Source organism: Pseudophryne corroboree, chromosome 2 (assembly GCF_028390025.1).
Source record: "Pseudophryne corroboree isolate aPseCor3 chromosome 2, aPseCor3.hap2, whole genome shotgun sequence".
Lineage (NCBI taxonomy): Eukaryota > Metazoa > Chordata > Amphibia > Anura > Myobatrachidae > Pseudophryne > Pseudophryne corroboree.
Genome location: NC_086445.1, coordinates 580,990,834 through 581,005,829, shown reverse-complemented (window position 1 = coordinate 581,005,829; position 14,996 = coordinate 580,990,834). Strand labels below are relative to the sequence as shown.

The 14,996-nt window shown below is 43.5% G+C and overlaps 1 long non-coding RNA gene across 1 annotated transcript in view; it reads left to right on the top strand.

Annotated features, from left to right (window-relative positions):
* The window catches only part of LOC135036876 (uncharacterized), a 42,949-nt gene extending 29,005 nt beyond the window's left edge, over positions 1–13,944 (top strand). The window contains exon 5 of the long non-coding RNA XR_010231514.1: positions 12,350–13,944. This is a non-coding gene — a long non-coding RNA (uncharacterized LOC135036876). The remainder of the gene's footprint in view (positions 1–12,349) is intronic.
* Positions 13,945–14,996: the final 1,052 nt, after the last annotated feature.

Sequence of the window (14,996 nt, the reverse complement as noted above, 5' to 3'; positions counted from 1 at the left end):
TGCTGTTGGCCCTGGCTTCGGCCAGGCGTGTGTCAGAATTGGCGGCTTTGTCCTATAAAAGCCCTTATCTGATTTTCCATATGGATAGGGCAGAATTGAGGACTCGTCCTCAGTTTCTCCCGAAGGTGGTATCAGCGTTTCACTTGAACCAGCCTATTGTGGTGCCTGCGGCTGCTGGGAACTTGGAGGATTCCAAGTTACTGGACGTAGTCAGGGCCCTGAAAATTTATGTTTCCAGGACGGCTGGAGTCAGGAAAACTGACTCGCTGTTTATTCTGTATGCACCCAACAAACTGGGTGCTCCTGCTTCTAAGCAGACTATCGCGCGCTGGATTTGTAGCACTATTCAGCTGGCGCATTCTGCGGTGGGACTACCGCAGCCTAAATCTGTAAAAGCCCATTCCACAAGGAAGGTGGGCTCATCTTGGGCGGCTGCCCGAGGGGTCTCGGCTTTACAACTTTGCCGAGCTGCTACTTAGTCAGGGGCAAACACGTTTGCAAAATTCTACAAATTTGATACCCTGGCTGAGGAGGACCTGGAGTTCTCTCATTCGGTGTTGCAGAGTCGTCCGCACTCTCCCGCCCGTTTGGGAGCTTTGGTATAATCCCCATGGTCCTTACGGAGTTCCCAGCATCCACTAGGACGTCAGAGAAAATAAGAATTTACTCACCGGTAATTCTTTTTCTCGTAGTCCGTAGTGGATGCTGGGCGCCCATCCCAAGTGCGGATTGTCTGCAATACTTGTATATAGTTATTGTTACACAAATCGGGTTATTATTGCGAGCCATCTGTTCAGAGGCTCCTTTTGTTATCATACTGTTAACCGGGGTTCCTATCACGAGTTATACGTGTGATTGGTGTGGCTGGTATGAGTCTTACTCGGGATTCAAAATCCTTCCTTATTGTGTCAGCTCTTCCGGGCACAGTGTCCTAACTGAGGCTTGGAGGAGGGTCATAGGGGGAGGAGCCAGTGCACACCAGATAGTCCTAAATCTTTCTTTGGATGTGCCCGGTCTCCTGCGGAGCTGTCTGTTCCCCATGGTCCTTACGGAGTTCCCAGCATCCACTACGGACTACGAGAAATAGAATTACCGGTGAGTAAATTCTTATTATTAAACTCATTAGGAGGGCTGTATGATCAGATCACAAATAAAATATTTACGAGTATCATCTGCATTTAAAATTTTGTCTTGCACCTAGAAACACAAACCTTACAAGCTATTGTAGTCACAACTGAAAAGAATACAGTCCTCAAAAGCCTATTTCAGGTTACCTGTAATATAAAATGATATGGGCATTTGCATTCCTCCTGTGAATGTTCTGCCGAAGTTTTGATCTCCACAACTTGAATTCATGTGTAACTATGAATTTTTCGCCTTCACAGCAAGAGAATTTGTAGCTTTAAAAGTAAATTCAAATAGTTTGGTTGTTTTTCCCAAGATACACCACCACCTCAAAATTGCTGTTAAAGTAAAGATCATTGGGGGTAATTCCAAGTTGATCGCAGCAGGTATTTAGTTAGCAATTGGGCAAAACCAGGGCCCTCATTCCGAGTTGTTCGCTCGCAAGCTGCTTTTAGCAGCTTTACACACGCTAAGCCGCCGCCTACTGGGAGTGAATCTTAGCTTCTTAAAATTGCGAACGAAAGATTCGCAATATTGCAAACAGACATCTCTGTGCAGTTTCTGAGTAGCTCGAGACTTACTCTGCCAGTGCGATCAGTTCAGTGCTTGTCGTTCCTGGTTTGACGTCACAAACACACCCAGCGTTCGTCCAGACACTCCTCCGTTTCTCCAGCCACTCCCGCGTTTTTCCCAGAAACGGTAGCGTTTTTTCCCACACACCCATTAAACGGCCTGTTTCCGCCCAGAAACACCCACTTCCGGTCAATCACATTACGATCACCAGAACGAAGAAAAAAACGTGAGTAAAATACCTAACTGCATAGCAAATTTACTTGGCGCAGTCGCACTGCGGACATTGCGCATGCGCACTAAGCGGAAAATCGCTGCGATGCAAAAAAAATTACCGAGCGAACAACTCGGAATGACCACCCATGTGCACTGCAGGGGAGGCAGATATAACATGTGCAGAGAGAGTTAGATTTGGGTGGGGTGTGTTCAATCTGCAATCTAAATTGCAGTGTAAAAATAAAGTAGCCAGTATTACCCTGCACAGAAATAAAATAACCCACCCAAATCTAACTCTCTCTGCACATGTTATATCTGCCTCCCCTGCAGTGCACATAGTTTTGCCCAATTGCTAACTAAATTCCTGCTGCGATCAACTTGGAATTACCCCCATTGTCCTCTAAAGTAAATGAGCTGTGTGTACGAAAAGGTCACCTATGGTCTGCCACAAAATGTCCACACGCATTACTTTTTTTTTTTAGCAGTGGTAGTTCTAATTGTCCGCCTTCTACATTTCAAGGTGCATAACCATTCTTGGTTTCTAGAAAGATGTGCCTACATTTGTGGATACACCTGAAAATGTGTATATTGTATGTCATTACAAAGTCAATACTAACACCCCCATCATTCATTTAGACTTTCTTATTTTGCACCTAATGTACCTCTTGCTTTATTCTGATTTGTGCCTTAAATCAGTTGCTGGCATGCAGTTACAACGACTGTTTTAACTGGTTGTGTCTGATTTTTTGTGTGTGTGTGTGTGTGGGGGTTATATCTTTTTAACATTGGTCAAAATGAGCCCGGAATTTTAAGCTAACAATCCCATCCTGCAAATCAAATCTTGTTTTTGAATTTAAGAGCAAAACTTTACTCATGATTGTAACCTGAATTTAACATGGCATTACTCAGTCCACTCTGCTTTTTTTTTAGACAGAGAGACTGCCATTTTGGCATGCGTTTCCATGCACATACCCATAAACCGAACCACCTTGTCCCATTACTATGGCACTGTAAATCAGATTGTTTATAAACCTCATGTTAGAAATGGTTCCGGTATAAAAGATAGTGTCTAGTTAGACAGTCAATCGACAGACACCATATGTTAGACAGACATTAGGTCGACAGGGTCAAAATGTCACCATGAAAAAAGGTCAAAAGGTCGACAGGGTCAAAAGGTCGACATGAAAATGGTCGACATGAAAAAAGGTAGACACCGTGTTTTTTGCATTTTTGTGGTTTGTGTAGATAGTTTTGTCATCTGGGACCCCCAATTGTAGAAAGGCATACTCTCGCGGGGCTCACTTTGCTCTCCACGCTTCGGGCACGGTGGCTCGCTGCGCTTGCCACAAGGTTTATAACCAACTCTGTGCCGACATGGATAGAGAAAGTATGAAATAGTCCAAAAACATGTTACATTAAAAAAAACACGTGTCTATATTTGTTATGTCAACCATTTTCATGTCGACCTTTTGACGTGTCGACCGTTGACCTGTCAACCTTTTCATGTCGACCTTTTGACCCTGTCGACATTTTGACCCTGTCGACCTAATGTTTGTCTAACATATGGTGTCTATCTATTGACTGTCTAACTAGACCCTGTCTATCTATCAAACAGATACCGTTAGAAATGTAAAGGATTGTGTACCATCATGGCTCACCATTACAGTTATCTGGACTATTAATACTGTTAGTTTCAGTTTATGCCTTCATGTTTCCATATTTCGCTGCTGTTTGCTCAAACCAAATATTGGGGGCTCTTCCACACTGTAAAGGGAAATCCACTACAAGATAACAGTCACCTGCACAACTCTACAACAGTATACACTATGATCTTGTTTTCTTTCCATTTTATAACTATGGGGGTAATTCCAAGTTGATCGCAGCAGGAATTTTGGGGGTAATTCCAAGTTGATCGCAGCAGGAAATTTTTTAGCAGTTGGGCAAAACCATGTCCACTGCAGGGGGGGCAGATATAACATGTGCAGAGAGAGTTAGATTTGGATGTGGTGTGTTCAATCTGCAATCTTATTGCGGTGTAAAAATAAAGCAGCCAGTATTTACCCTGCACAGAAACAAAATAACCCACCCAAATCTAACTCTTTCTGCACACGTTATATCTGCCTCCCCTGTAGTGCACATGGTTTTGCCCAACTGCTAACAAAATTCCTGCTGCGATCAACTTGGAATTACCCCCTACATCACTGGGATAAAGTTATATTACTCACATACATCAATAAGACTTAAAAGCGCTGAGACAAAATTCCCTATCTACAAACTACAACCCCTTGGAACTGAAGATGGACGGTTGCAATGTCTTAGGCTGCATATACCTGGTCTTCACGATTTTCAGAAACTTCTGGTCAAAGTCACCCACAATACTAAAGACAAAAGTGTAGAGTCAGTTGCACAGCTGGATATATGCTGCTTCCATCACTACCATACAACCATAGTACTTAAAGTTAGTACAGAGCATTTGCATCCGATGTTTGAAATGTTCCAATTATAGATATGCACATGTCATTTTGTACTTCTACATTTGAAAAAGGGCTCCATGGAATTGCTTTTCCTGGGAATTGTAGTGGGATCCCGGTGCTTGGGATGCCGTTGGTCAGAATCGCAACAGCAGCATCCTGACGTACAGGAGCCCCACATGTGGAAGATAAGTATGCTAACCCTCCTCTTCTATACCCCCAACTCTCCCTTCCTGCAGCCTGAACCTAAACACCCCCCTTCCCCGCAGCCTAACCCTCCCCAGGGGTGCCTAAACCTAACCCCATCCCTACCCACAGCCTAAACCTAATCCTCCACCCGCAGCCTAAACCTAACCTCTCCCCTCTGTGCCCTGACCCTAAGGATCCCCGACATACATACTTTTGGGATGCTGGCAGTCAGGATTTTGGCACTGGCATTTTGATCCACGTTGGGATCCCGGTGTCGGCATTCCGTCCAGTGTCTGTATTCCAAAGGCCGGTATTTCGACTGCTGCACCTTGAAATGCTGAATGGATCCGCTTATCCTGACCACATGGAGCACATATTAGTTATATATGATTGATCTCTTCATTAGAGTAAGGGGCTATTGGAGCGTTTATTGCATGTATTCTTTATCATTTGAATAGGTTTTCTTTATTTTGCTATGCTATTTGTGAACCTGCAAAAAAAGAGGTCATTATTTTAATTGGGCAGATCTACTGAATCTGAGAGTAAAAATCAGATTGTTTTGCTCTGTGCAGTAAATAAGGAAAAAAAATCTAGCTGCCTGCTACAAGAAAATGACTCCCATCCCACTTTATGAACAGTCTCTTTTTAAAGTTAATTTACATGTCAAGGATCATTCCTGAGCAGTGTGAAATTCTGCTACAGCAAGAGACTTACCGCATAGAACAGCAAGAATATCAGGGGTTGGTATGATCAGTGCTCAGTTTGACTAATCCTAGAGGTCAGGAGCAGCTGGATACGCAAGATATCTGGTCTCATAACAGTGTATTATACAGTGGAATGGGTTTGTATTAAGCGATCACCTTGTGGTGCTGGTATAAGGGTGTAGTATGGTATGCCGGCGGTCGGGCTCCCGGCGACCAGCATACTGGCGCCGGGAGCCCGACCGCCAGCTTACCGACAGTGTGGCGAGCGCAAATGAGCCCCTAGCGCGCCACGCTATTTTATTCTCCCTCCAGGGGGGTCGTGGATTACCAGGGTGTATCAGACAGTTTAATGTCTGCATGAGTACAGTTGTGGCGCACTTTACCGGTGAGCGTGGTAGGTTTTCCTATCTCTTACAGTTTCTTCAGAATCTGGTGGACTTACCCCATTGCCATCAGACACTGCAGAAGATTCTTAATTTTCTCCTTAGTGGTTAATTAGGAGGAAATGAAGGAGTCAATCGGGATTTATGAAAAATCTCTTATTCTGGTGCGATGTATGGTCAATGAGCAGTGTACACAAATACTTTAGGCTTACATTGTGCATTATAATATGTACCTCTCTGGGGCCCACCCCCTCATCTAGAGATCAGGTTCCTGACTGTGCATTTGAATTATACATACTGTATATTAAAACGTACTACACAGTACAATGGTGGATTTACTGGATTGCTGTTATTAATCAGGTACATTATCATGAATGCATGAGCAGTATTGACTATATATATGTATCAAGGGGCCCAGACCATACGCTCTCTTGTGGTTAGCTGAGCCTCTGTGGAGGCTGGCCACACCCTTAAGCATGGACACCTATCGCTGCTTTACAACAATGCACAGAGAACTAAGGTGGCCATCAACAAAAAGGTAAGCAGTGCTTTCTTTAAAAAAAAATGCTGACCGTAAGTGATGTGTATGAATTGCATGTGTAGAGGACATTGCATCGGGTGATTTATTTGGACTGAATTACATAAAAAGGGGCTTTACCCCCAAAACATCTAACAGAAGTCTTAACAGTCAACTTACTGCTCAGTTTCGAGAATTAAGGCAGACCTGTAATTGTTTGCACATCTTTCTGTTTACATTACAGGTCCAACATATATACATAAAATATGTAATTGTGGGCACACTACAGTGCATCCAGAAAGTATTCACAATGCTTCACTTTTTCACATTTTGTTATGTTACAGCCTTATTCCAAAATGGAATAAATACATTTTTCCCCTCAAAATTTTACACACAATACCCCATAATGAAACAGTGAAAAAAGTTTTTTTTTTAGATTTTTGCAAATGTATTAAAAATAAAAAACAGAAATCACATGTACAGAAGTATTCACAGCCTTTGCCATGAAGTTCAAAATTGAGCTCAGGTGCTTCCTGTTTCCACTGATCATCCTTGAGATGTTCCTACAGCTTAATTGGAGTCCACCTGTGGTAAATTCAGTTGATTGGACATGATTTGGAAAGGCGCACACCTGTCTATATAAGGTCCTACACTTGACAGTGCATTTCTGAGCACAAACCAAGCATGAAGTCAAAGGTAATGTCTGTAGACCTCCAAGACAGTATTGTCTCGAGGCACAAATCTGGAGAAGGGTACAGAAAAATATCTGCTTTGAAGGTGCCAATGAGCACAGTGGTCTCCATCATCCATAAATGGGAGAAGTTCGTAACCACCAGGACTCTTCCTAGAGCTGGACGGCCGTCTAAACTGAGCAATTGGAGAAGGGCCCTAATCAGGGAGGTGACCAAGAACCATCTCTGCAGCAATCCACCAATCAGGCCTGTATGGGAGAGTGGCCAGACAGAAGCCACTCCTTAGTAAAAAGCACATGGCAGCCCAACTGGAGTTTGCCAAAATACACCTGAAGCAAAAACAAACTGCTCTGATGAGACAAAGATTGAACTCTTTGGCGTGAATGCCAGGCGTCATGTTTGGAGGAAACCAGGCACCGCTCATCACCAGGCCAATACCATCCCTACAGTGAAGCATGGTGGTTGCAGCATCATGCTGGGAGACTAGTCAGGATAGAGGGAAAGATGAATGCAGCAATGTACAGAGACGTCCTGTATGAAAATGCTCCAAAGCGCTATTGACCTTAGACTGGGGAGACGGGTCATCTTTCAGCAGGACAACGACCCTAAGCACACAGCCAAGATATCAAAGAAGTGGCTTCAGGACAACTCTGAATGTCCTTAAGTGGCCCAGCCAGAGCCCAGACTTGAATCCGATTGAACATCTCTGGAGAGATCTGAAAATGGCTGTGCACCGACACTTCCCATCCAACCTGAGCTTGAGAGGTGCTGCAAAGAGGGATGGGTGAAACTGGCCAAAGGTAGGTGTGCCAAGCTTGTGGCATCATATTCAAAAAGACTTGAGGCTGTAATTGCTGCCAAAGGTGCATCAACAAAGTATTGAGCGAAAGCTGTGAATACTTATGTATATGTGATTTTTATTTTTTTAAAGAAATTTGCAAAAGTCTAAAAAAAACTTTTTTCACGTTGTCATGGGGGGTAATTCCAAGTTGATCGCAGCAACGGGCAACGTCATGCACGCGCACTGCGGCCGTCACGCATGCGCATTCCGCCCCCGTTCGCACCGCAGCGATAAACCGCTGCGTGCGAACGGGTCGAAATGACCCCCATTGTCCGTCACAGATTCCCACTCTACTTGTATTCATGCCCTGGTATTGCAAGTCGCCTGGAATGGTGGATGGAGGTGGTGCGCACAAGAAGCCCCTTGCGGGCTGCTGTTGTCACAGGTTCTGTTCCCACTCTATGGGTGTCGTGGACGCCCATGAGTGGGAATAGTCCCTATTGGTCGGCAATAGGGTATGTGGTGGGGTTTGGGTAATGTGAGACTGCCAGTCACATAACTACATCCCATTTATACTGTGTATATAAAAATGGCAGAAACTCCAGATATAGGCCGCATTACACAGGTAGGTGACCATGCGTACAGCTAATAAGCTTTCATTTCTACATTATTAGACACTTTATTATTATTTTATTAAAGCATCAGGACTTTATTCGGGCTTCACCCACTCTGGAATGCCCTCCCATGCACAATAGGACTCACCTCGAGTCTCCAAACCTTTAAACGTTCCCTGAAAACTCACCTCTTCAGACAACCCTATCAAATTCCAAAACCACCCACATAACCTTCAGTGCTTCCCTATCTAATTACAAGGGGCTTATTTGTGCTCGCCACGCTGTCGGTATGCCAGCGGTCGGGATTCTGGCGCCGTTATGCTGTGCGCCGGGATCCCGGCATACCATACTACACCCTTCTGAGCAACAGGGAAAAGTGAGAAGGAGGGGGTGGGACACTCTTTAGTAATGTTAATATGTTTATTCTAATTAAAGTAAAAATCTAATCTAACAATATATAGACACAGACAAAAATAATTGAGCTCTATAAAACCCTGTTGTAGCAGGCAAAGTATTGATTATCAGTTTTTGTATACAAGTAATAATTCACAGTAGTTCCTTACCAGCAGTCACAGTAGTAAGAAGTGATCTCCCTTTATAGCACAGCATACAGTATGTCACTTCTAGTATTTTATACTGACTTGTGGATAGTATCCCTTTACTTTATTTGTATCTCTACACATTGTACAAACATCAGTGTCAGTTTTGCTAGTATTCAACAGAGATGTAATGGTGTCCACACACGGTGCGCTTCTCGCATGCTATTTGATCTTTTTAGTTCAAATAGCATCGCGTCTAGTTCAAATTGCACCGTGTGTATTGTGCCTTGTGATGCGATGCGCACTCCCGTCTAGTCCATATCTCAAGGCAAAATAGTATGTGCAGGCAGGTATTTTTGTACTACATCGCATACAGGGGGTCATTCCAAGTTGATCACACGTAGCAGCTTTTTGCTGCTCGAGCGATCAACTAGACGCCGCCTATGGGGAAGTGTATTTTAGCACAGCAGGGCTGCGATCGCTTGTGCAGCCCTGCTATGCTAAAAAAGTTTTGTGCAGAACAAGACCAGCCCTGCAGTTACCCTGTGTGATGGATCCAGCGATGAAGGTCCCGGAATTGACGTCAGACAACCGCCATCCAGACGCCTGGACACGCCTGTGTTCGAATCTTCACGCCCGGAAAACGGTGAGTACCTGCCCCGGACCGCCTCCCCGCTGTCAATCTTCTTGCGATCGCGCTAGCAATTACTTTCTTCTGGTTGTTGGCTGGCGACGGCTGTCGCTGGACAACGACGCGCATGTGCATTGTAGGCACCGTGCACGCGCAGTTCCAACCCGTTCGAACTGCAGTGTGCGAGCAGGGCCTAATTCAGAGTTGATCGTAGCAGCAAATTTGTTAGCAGCTGGGCAAAACCATGTGCGGGGGGCAGATATAACGTGCAGAGAGATTTAGATTTGGGTGGGGTGTGTTCAAACTGAAATCTAAATTGCAGTGTAAAAATAAAGCAGCCATTTTTTACCCTGCACAGAAACAAAATAACCCACCCAAATCTAACTCTCTGCAGATGTTAAATTTGACAAACCTGCAGTGCAATTGGATAGCACACGTTGTATAGGCTCAAATCACACTTAGCACAAATAGCACCGTGTGTGGACACCATAAGATTGTAACTGCTGTACAAAAAGTCAAGGATCATACATATGTAACTGTAATAGCAGAATCGTAAAAACGTTTCACACATATCATCTTATTCTGCACAGACTAAAATATAGCTGCCGTACAAAGGGTATGTAGCTATATTATTTTATTATTACCAGTTATTTTTATAGCTTACACACAGTCTGCAGTGCTTTACAGAGAATATCCATTCACATCAGTCCCTACCCCTACAATATAAATTCACTACCACATGCATGCACACACATTCATGCTAGGTTTCATTTTTGTTGGGAGCCAATTAACCTACCAGTATATTTTTGGATTGTGGGAGGAAACCCACATAAGCACGGGAGAATATACAAACTCCACATAGTTAAGACCAAGGTGGGAATCAAACCCATGACATCATTGATGTGAGGTGGTAATGCTAACCATTACACCATCTGTGTATGCAGTTGTATTTGCAAAATATCAGCAATGTTAAACCCTATACTGACCCTGGATACCCAGTGTGTGTACCCAGCATACTGCCATTGGACTCCTGAAAAGTTCAGCACACCGATGTTGGAATCCCAACAGCTGGCATCCCGAATGTGAATATAGCGGGAAGGTTGGGATTAGGCTGCGGTAAAGGTGTGTGTGTTTTAGGCTGCGGGGACGAAGTGGTTAGGGTATTGGGGAAAGGAGCAGGATTTCAGTTGTCGGGGTGTCGGTATACTGAACGTCAGCCTCCCAACCACCAGTCTTTCATACCCAACCCGATTCAGGGTTGTAAGCTATTGCACAGCCGCTAGGAAGCGGTTGTGCAATACTGTACAGCTAATATGCAAATGCAGCAGGAGGCATCTGGAGTAAATAAATGCTTCCATTATCCACTGACGCACCATCAGATCACTCTCCAGGACCATCGTCATCTGAATAACCTTCAGGATACTCGGTGATACATCTCAGGTCCGCAGTGGAGGTCCGTAAAGATGCGTCATCAGACACTGACCTTAGTACACCCGCAAGATGGAGTTGTAACACCACAATTTTGAGAAACGGACTTGGTCCCCGCCCTCAGCCTGTTAATCAGGCTAGACTTAGGGGGCACTGCATGTGAGGATGCAGGACCTGTTCGGCAGATGTCACTGAATAGATCCTGCACGTGCAGAGTATCCCCACCATCTGACTTGTAAACTAACCATCAGGCTAGCATACAAGTCTGAATTAGGCCCATTCTTATTTTGTATTGGCAAGCAGTTGAAGTAAATAACTCTAATTCAGGGACTAAGGGCCTAATTCCCAGTCCTATGTCTACAACAAATATAGAATCTTATAACTGCCTTATGTATATTAAGGATTAAGTAACTTAATCTCACACCAGTGTAGCACTTCACACTGCAGAGTGCCAATACTGATTTCCCTCTTATGGTGCTCAACTTCTGCCACCTGCCAGTCACTCCACTGGCTTCCTATGCCAGCCAGAATCAAGTTTAAATTCTCTACATCTCCAACTTCAAATTAGATAAGTATCTGAAGGAAGAGCAGAGTTTCTCAAAGTGGAAGCAATGAAGTAGTAGTAACTCACATCTGTGTTATCAGCAGTGCCTGGAACAGAATGGCCATCAGTTGGATCACTTGGCGTCTTCATCTTGGATAAAACCTAAATATATATATACATTTCTTGGGAGACCCCATTTTATATATATAATATGTGAGTGAGAGCATACAGGTCTGCCTGAAAACACAAAGCATTGCTATGCAGCAAGTGAGACTCTTCCATGTTTTTACCTTTTTTATTTTTCATTTTAATCTTTTTAAAAGACCATATGTTATTATGTATATTGAATATGTATGTTTTTAAAATACTTTGCCATATTAGAATTATTTTGATACTGAACCATTGTCAGAAAGGAAAATGTATTTGTATGTCTGCTAAGAAGAGTTAGCTTTTCTCAAGGGCATAACAATGTTTTTCTTCTTTATATGAAGAACATGCTGTAAATTGCACCTTTTGTCTATGCAATCTTTATTCTCATTTTACACTGAGTTAATCTCTTTTGTGTTAGACAGTGGATCACTCTGTGGTCTGTCTCCGTTCCCAGCACTAGAGGCAGCTTCCCTGCTCTAGTGTTTTCCCTCCTAGTGTCAGCTCAGTGCAGGAGGAGGTGCTTAGTGCACAGTCTCAGAGAGTTCTTCCTGGGAGAGACAACTGCACTGACATGCAGTTTCTGCTCTCCTGAGTGTGTGACCTTGTCTACCCCGCAGCCGCACCCTGTGTGTATACAGCCAGATCCTGTGTGTACTGGATTGCTGTGTCACCGCTGTACTGCTTCACATATATACTGTGAGTTCCTGCTCCTGCAGAACATCTATATACTACAAGCTTTTATCTCTGTTATATGGACTAATATCCTTATCTGACACCGCAACACTCTGCCAACAGGTTATGGGCCAAGGACCACAAGTCGGAAAGGCATTCTAAAACAGAGGAAATAAAAGTGCAGCTGATTAAAGGAGTACTTTTGTTAACTATAGAGAAGAATGTACAGTACAGGGAACAGCATGAATTTTGCAAATCTAAAAGGCTCAGAGAATTACACAATGTGGAATTTCGTCATAGAGATGCAGCTTAAGTGAGATGAGTTGTGGAAAGTCACAATTGTGCCAGGAGCAAACCCAGTTGAAGTGGATAGAGTCATCGGGACGATAGGCTTGGCCATGGAACAACATGCTTACTCCATTATCAGTGGAAAAGTGTCAGCCAAAGACATGTGGTCTGATGTGAAGAATAAACTTGAGGCGTATGCTGTACGGGACCTTATCTGCCCCGCAGCCGCACCCTGTGTGTATATAGCCGGATCCTGTGTGTACTAGATCACTCTGTCACTGCTGTACTGCTTCACATATATACAGTGAGTTCCTGCTGCAGAACTTTTATATACTACAAGCTGTTATCTCTGTTATATACATAAACCAATCCTGGTTAAGTTCTGTTGTGTGGACTAACATCCCTATCCGACACCGCAACACTCTGCCAACATTTTGAACTACAATCTTATTCACTGTGGCTTCCATGATGCCAAACAGTAGATCTCAGCACGAGTATTCCCGGGGAATTTAAAATGTGCAAATTATTTGCAGACACAGAACAACTGAAAGTGACAAAAGTACTTTGCTGGATTGATCTGATCAGTGTGATGTGCAACATTTGTACATCTGTATGCAACTGACTCTGTACGAAGTACTATGATGCAGTGGACACGGCTTTTTCTCACACCAAGGGCCGGAGGTACTGAAGTCCGAGTTGGCCGCAGGCGCAGGTTCCCAGGAACTCAAAGCAGTAATCATGTACAAGGCATGGTTTTGTAAGGATCTTCACACCCAGTAAGTAAGTATACTAACCCTATATCCCTAACCCTCCCTTCCTGCAACCTAACCCTAACTGTCCCCCTTTAGTGTCTAACCCTAACCTTTTCCCTTAGTGCCTAACAGTACCTCCTTAGTGCCTAACTGTCGCTTTTTAATGCCTAAACCCCCCCACAGCATAACCCACCCCCTAGTACCTAAACCGAACACACACACGCCGCAGCCTAGCTCTAACCATCCCCCTTCTTACTAGTATCGGAATTCCAGTGCTGGTAACTCGACTGCTGGCATCCCAAGCACTGGGATGCCAACTACATCCCATTGAATATTCTAGTCAAATGTAAGCTAGTGTCTGTGAACTGGCAGTGATTTTCAGTAACTGTTGCCTGAGTACTGTAATATTCACCACAGAAGAAGACTATATTTAATATCAACGTCTGTGATACAATTCTACATTTGACGCACCTTTTTTTCTGGGACATTTCAATATCTTTCATCTATCCCCTTTGATGCACATATCTGGCTGTGGAGTATAATGTCGACCCATGGGAAGGTCCCCGCAAAAGTTGTTTATTTACACCCGTATTCCTCCAGAATCACAAGAAAAGCTAAAAAAAAGTTTGTGATTCTGATCTAAGTACTGATTTTATTCAATTGTTTATTAAATATGAATGTTACTGTTGACTTTGTTGCTATTAAGGTATAGTTAATCCAAGCATTTTAGTCACATAATGTCTTTTTAGCATAATAAATGTCAAATATTAAAATATCTATTGTGGTGATTTCTTGGCCCAGCCCTTTATGCTAGTGCTTTTTTTTCTGTCTGTTCTTGTTTAAAAAAATGATTGTACTTCTGGTAAAAGATATAATAAAAATGTAAAAGGCACCTTTTAGGTGTACAGTATATCCCTGAAGAGGTCTGGATAGACAAAACTTATTGGAACTGGTTCTGGTATGAATGGTCGACCATGTCAAGGTTGACATTCATTAGGTCGACCACTATTGGTCGACATAGACATGGCCAACATGGACTAATAGTCGACACATGAAAATGGTAGACACGGGACAGGTCGACCCATGAAAAAGGTGACATGGAGTTTTTAACTGTTTTTGGTGTCATTTTTCCTTAACATGACCAGGAACCCCAATTAGTGTACCGCGTCCCCTTTCATGGCTCGCTTCACTCACCATGCTGTGGGCAAGGTGCGTCGCTCCGCTACCGCTGTGCTCTTCACAGGTCCCAATCGTAGTCCATGTGGCTGATAAAGTATGAAAAAGATAAAAATCTAATATTATTTTACAAAAACTGTCGACCTTTTCATGTGTCGACCATTTGCATGCGTCTACCATGTCAATGTCGACCAATAGTGGTTGACCTAATGACTGTCGACCTTAACATGGTCGACCGTCCAAACGGATACCATTGGAACATGCTAGGTTCTAGGGGAATACACCTAGTAAGTGCTTAATAAATTGGGTGTGGTGGGGGATGTGATTCCCTGTAAATCACATAATCAGCTCCACCCACTGTACTTGATCCCACTGTGTATGACATTGCATCATGGGTATAGGGATAAATTACTAATTTGCCACCCACCTCTTCATTTTCCACAGTTGCCACCACCAAATCTTCAAAAGAATATAGGTTATAACATTGATGCATTTTCTCTCAAATTACCACTTTTACTTCAAACAGAATATCTTTAAATAGTTACCTTTTAACA